Below are 6207 nucleotides of genomic sequence, written 5' to 3'. Positions count from 1 at the left end.
CCACTGGAGGAAGGTACAACAGATAAAGCACCTGAGATCCAATGTCTCAGAGGTATCAAAACTCACTGATTCTATATTTAGGTGCCTGTATGTTCTTCCTGGCTAGGGCTGCCCACAATACAAATATGTAAGTGCATGTAGCAGCAATTTCCAAAAAGATTTCCTATCCCATTTCAGGAAGGGTAGATTCTACAAAGCTTAATCATTTCAAAGTGATTCTGAAATATTGTATCGATTTACAGCAGAAAGATCATGGTGGTAAATAAATACAAGGATTCTGCTCAGTATCTGGGATTTAGCAGACTAACTCCCACTAATGTTAATGGTACCATGCTGCCAAATCCCCAACCATCACACAGGATATTTGCTCCAATCGCTGACTGTTGAGATTGAAATGTGTTTTCCAAATCAAAGCTGACCCTGAGATGGGTACAATGAGCCTATGTGGTCAGACAGGGGCAGTGTGGCTGATGCCTGGGGACATGGCGAAGCTTCAAACAAGGCATTAAGAGGCATTGTTGAAAGGTGGCTCCATACATTGTCTACTCAGTTCAGCAGGGCTTCCTTTGCCTGATAAACTTGCTTTATTTACAAACTCACCTCCCACTGCTTCTCTCTATGAACTGCAGAAAAAAGAAAATTCCCCAGTTCTCCATATCTGCCACAGGTGTCTCAGCTGGAGGCCATGGTCATGTTTTTCCCTAACTCCTCTCTTCTTTGGGAGGCCCATCTTAATACCACCTTCTTTGATGAAGTTTTTCTGTGTCAATCTGGGATGGGATCATTGCTGTTCCCAAACACTACAAATTCCCAGCTCTGTGAGATAAGTTCATATCTCTCCAGCCTCCTCCTGGGCCCAAGAATACCAGTTACAGCACTTTCTATCACAGCTCACCTTTTCTGGGCAGCTTCTCCTATGGTCCCTAAGGATGGCAGACGGAGCCAAACTACCCAACTTCTGTCCATCTTTTCTGAAGCTATCCCAGGTCCCCATGTCTCAGCCCTGCTGAAGAGCCTAACCAACACCCAGACTTGTCATACTTGGAAAATCAAAACCAGGTCACAGCTTCTAGGAGGTTACCCAGTTTCTGCTGATGTACTCAGACAGCTGCCCCCAGCCTCTGACCCCAAGCCTGTTCTGGCTGCCTTTCCACAAGGGAAAGTTCAGGTCTCTAGTAACTAAACACTGCACTGTGATGGGATGGCACAGGTAACTTCTCTATAGATGGCAGATAGTACTGGTCACCCATGGAATGAGTGGGTTGAGCAATGAGCCTCAGAACAATTTCACCCTCTTGACAAAAAAAAAAAAAAAAAGTAAAGAAAAACTTTGTTGTTTTTCTATGGCATGATAAAAAGTTTTTCTACCCCCAACCCCCAACTTCAACCTATATACACAGATGTGAAAGCCACCACATAGAACATAGGACACTTTGAGTGTTCTGACACAGATCATATTCTGCTTATGAGGCTTTCTCATTCCCTTCAGGCTGATAGCAGACCCTGTGAGGACAGGGAGGGTGACATCCCTGCCTCTAGACTACACGTCATAACTGCCCAGGGCTTTGTACTCCATCTGTGCCCAAGAAACCATTGAATTGAATTGAATGACTTTCTAGTACTTGATATTTTGGAGATTTGGGATTTTCAGGAGACGGGGTTGGAAATATTTGCAGACAACAGATACTTTACTTACGAAGATAAATGCCATGTTTTTAGGTAAGGTTCTTGGTCTTCAAAGTCAGGAGACGTGATTCATTTCTCACCGTTCCATCCCACAGCTACCAGAGACTTAGAACTCAGTCCTGGGTGAATAGTGGACCTGACCAGCAATAGATCATGTGTTGAAATTCAGTGTTTCAGCACATCCTCTCAGATGCTCTGTCCTCAAACACAAAGTTGACAAGAGCTACTGTGAACATTTTAACTACAACCAGCCATTTAGCCTTGGGTCAATCAGGTCTGTTTAGCTAACACACAACCTCTCTGGAATGTAGCAATCTTCTAAATGAACATAACCTCTGTGTGTTCACAAAGCTGGCAAGCCATGCCTGGCTGACTCTCAGGGTACTGGCCATGGTGGGATTGATAATTTCCCCTTTGTTTGCTCCCATTTTAATGGTTTCCATCTATCCTACTAAAGGTCTGGAAGTAAATAAGGCAATGGATAATTTGTGCTCACTCACTGGTTCTACATTCTCACTCACCAAATCCAGTGGTGTTTTGGGGTCCTTTGCCTAGTTTTTCATCTATCTAAATAAAATTGCATCTATTTAAATAAAATTGCATGCTAATAACAGAACTTCTTCCTTGGGATTCCACCTCCCTTAAATTTATGACACCACTTTCCAACTTTCCTGTACAAGTTAGCTCTCTTCAGCTTCCATCCTGGGCTCCTCCTCTGTCTATCGCAAGCTCCAGGTAGTCTCAACTATCACTATGGCTCCCACTCCATGTCCTGAAAATCGCTGTTGGTCTCCAACTACAGTTTCTCCTCACTAACCTCAAACACAACTTAAGCAAGGGCAGCTCTGTCATGGGAGCCTCACACTCCCCTTTCCCTCCTTTTATAATTTCTCATTCAAAAACCTGATTCTCAGTGGGGCACCTTGGCGCATGCCTATAATCCCAGCAGCTCCAGAGGCTGAGGCAGGAGGATCGCGAGTTCAAAGCCAGCCTCAGCAAAAACAATGCACTAAGCAACCCAGTGAGACCCTTTCTCTAAATACAAAATAGGGCTGGGGTTGTGGGTCAGTGGTCGAGTGCCCCTGATTTCAATCTCCGGTACCCCCCTCCAGAAAAGAAAATCTAGATTCTCCTAATCTTATGCCAATATTTCTGATTCACTTGTTATCAACCCTAGGAATGGGGAAATTGAAAGTACTGATGCCTAGCCTGCAGCATTTGACCTTCTAATGGAAATGGTCAGGAGTGAAGCAAACTATTAGTACATTTTAACACTATTTGCCCATCATTACTAACATAAATTTGATATTTTTGTCTGAGAATTTGCATTTCATAGGCTTCTCAAGAGCTAAGACTTGGGTGATAGTATCCCTGTATCTCCCAAGTTGCAGGCCCTGGAGCTGGAGCTCGGTGGCTGTTGATGTTCTTAAGGTATCCACACAACTTGGTTTGCTCAGGACAAACCAATTTTTATAACCATTGTTCTTGTGTTCCATTCAATTAGCTACGCTGTATCTCTCATTCTCAGAGTTATCTCATTTTATATAATAAATTACAGAATCCTCCCAATCATAAGAGTACCACTTGAATGTAAACACTTACTGTTGTGGATTGAACTGTGTCCTTACAAAATTCATGTTAAAGTCTAATACCCGTACCTCAGAATGCGACTTTATCTGGGAAACAGACCCTCTAAAGAAGTGATTAATTTAAAATGAGATGATCGAATTATCAGTGAAGACTTAATCCAATCTGACTAGTGTCCTCATAAAAAAAGGAAATTTGGATACACAGGTGCTATTAGGGATGCACATTCACAAAGGAAAGACCATGCAAGAAGGCAGACAAAGGCAAGCCAAAATGAGAGGTCTCAAAATGAGCCAAGCCAGGCTGCACCTTCACTTGGACTTCCAGCCTCTGGAACCATGAGATTACATATTTCTGTTGTTTAAAGCACTCTTTCTGTGGCAGTCTGTTATACCAGCCCTAGTAAATTAATATATTTAATAAAGTGATGTTTCCTAAGTATTCCAATCTCCAAAATGAATATTTATACCATTTTCCAAGAAATGCAGTTTTGGTCTTTTGGTTTCCCCAACTGTACAATAAAAGGCTTGCTTTAATGTCTTCACAGGATATGTTTAGCTTTCATATTTTGAGTCTGTAGGATCATTCCCAGCCTGGCATAGTGGCACATGCCTGTAATTCCAGTGGCACTGGAGGCTAAGGCAGGAGGATCACTAGTTCAAAGTCAGCTTCAGCAACTTAGCAGGACCTAAGCAACTCAGCAAGACCCTGTCTCTAAATAAAACACAAAAAAAGAGCTGGGGATGTGGCTTAGTGGTGAAGTGACCCTGAATTCAATCTCCAGTACCAAATAAATAAATAAATAAAACAATTCCCATATGGAAGACTGAGGCCACCATCTCTCTGGTTGCAAATGTCCTATGTGGTTACAAGAGGTTAGGCACAGTTTCTGCTCCTAAGGACCCACAACCTGATCCAGAAACATCTCATTTCCAAGCAGCAAGTGACAAAGTGACTTTCTGAAGGATCAGGGCAGGGGCACTAAGCCAGTCTACCAAGTTTAGAATAGGCTCCTGTGTGAATGGCATTCAAATTGATTTCCCATGGGTAAAGAGGAACACTCCCAGTGAAAGGAGATGGTGAGGCGGGTATTCCTCACGGAAAACACCCCAGACAACCCCAAAGATAACAAAAACTGAGGAAAAAAAGAAACCAAACTCTCTTTGGTGCTTTTCTAACCACCTCTCGATTTTAAGTCTAGTCATTGCCCTGTGTCCACAGAAGTCATAGAGGGTGCAGCTGTTATCCCATGTATTTTTAACCCTTAAAATATTTGAGAACTTACAAATTACAAATTCTGCACTTTCAACTCCCCCCACCACCTCAAGATGAATAATTTCAGTCCCTTCAGGCTATTTTCCAAATTTTAAACCAAGTTCATATACTGACACCCACTACTTTACCAATATACACCCACCACACACACACACACACACACACACACACACACACACACGGTGGGCCAAGAAGTCCTGCAGTTTACCAAAAGGCCCTTAAATTTAAAATAATATATCTGTGCTATACTGTCACAAAATATAGATTAAGGTCACATCCATCACATAGCTGTGTGAACCAGCAAATCACTAGGATGTTTTCTTTATTAGATAGAAAGCAAAAGACTCTCTGAAGGATGATGCTAGGTACTGAGAGTTATGTTCCCTTCTTTGTGTCTGACACAAGAATTCATAATCTTGCTGTTCATGGATGTTCAAAAACATCAACAACTGAAATAGATCAGCCCCACTGATATGGGTTGCATTTCCACCAGGAAGCACTACTGTTCATTTAATCCTATATCAAGGCATAAATACAACAGACCTTGTTTTCCACACAGATTCCTGTTTCTTTCACACCCAAGCATATGCTAAGAGCTCTCAGGCGACACTCTTCCTCCATTTCTGGGAGGTGTCTTGAAACATTTTTAGCTTACCAAACACAAGACAGAGAAGGATCTCTTTCTTTGTGCAGAAAGAATCTTCTTCAACTGCTTATTTATATTGCAGATGGAAACCTATAGATTGCAATAAACAAATTTTCCTTCTAAAACTGGCATCTGTGCTGCCATAGTTAAAAGGTGCAACAATTGTGTTTGAAAAACAATCATCTAGGAAATTCTGTTTTGCTTTGTAATGTTCAAATAAAGTGCTCATTGGAATCAGATGGTGAGTAACACGAACAGAGAAATAACATCAGCCTACTAAACTAATGGGACCACATGTAGAGAAAATACCAAAAAAATGGAGTAGCTAGTGAGATCTTATGACATATAAGCAAAAGACCAATCCCTTTTGTTAAACCCAAAATGATATGATTCATTAAAAATCTAGTACTATATTGTGTAAGACAGCAGCAACTAATTATGCATGGCATATAAATTAATTAAAATTAAATAGAAATTGACTACTTCAGTTGCACTAGCCACATTTTAGAAGCTCAATAGTCTCATGTGGCTAGTTGTTGCCATATTAGACAGCACAGATGGAAGAAATTTCCATCTCTGCAGAAAATTGTACTGGACACTGCTGGCCTAAGATGGTTCTGTTTGACTACTGGGTTAGCATCATGTTAAAACATCAGGTCCTGGGGAAATCATCAGAAGCACAGTATGCCTGTCAAATGTAACCATCCATGGCAGGAAAAACAAGGTTGAAAAAGAAAAAAAAATCCACTCCTAGAATGAGCTTCTATGGTTCAGTATTGGCATTTATATTACAAGAAAAAGATAAGCAGAAAAATTTTGAGCTTAAAGTATAAAGGAATTTATAAACATTGCTACTTGAATACCACACTCCTCCTTCCTAAACATTCATAAAACACACCAGCTTCTCTTCATCTGCTAGAGGCTGATTGGATTTTATTGTTCATCTCTCAGGGATTCTTCATCCTTTGCTCACTTCCTGCCTCCAAAGTTCTGTTGAAACATCTTTGAACTTC

The sequence above is a fragment of the Marmota marmota genome, unplaced genomic scaffold (assembly GCF_001458135.2).
Source record: "Marmota marmota marmota unplaced genomic scaffold, marMar, whole genome shotgun sequence".
NCBI classification, from domain to species: Eukaryota; Metazoa; Chordata; class Mammalia; order Rodentia; family Sciuridae; genus Marmota; species Marmota marmota.
Note: the sequence above shows the minus strand (reverse complement) of the source record.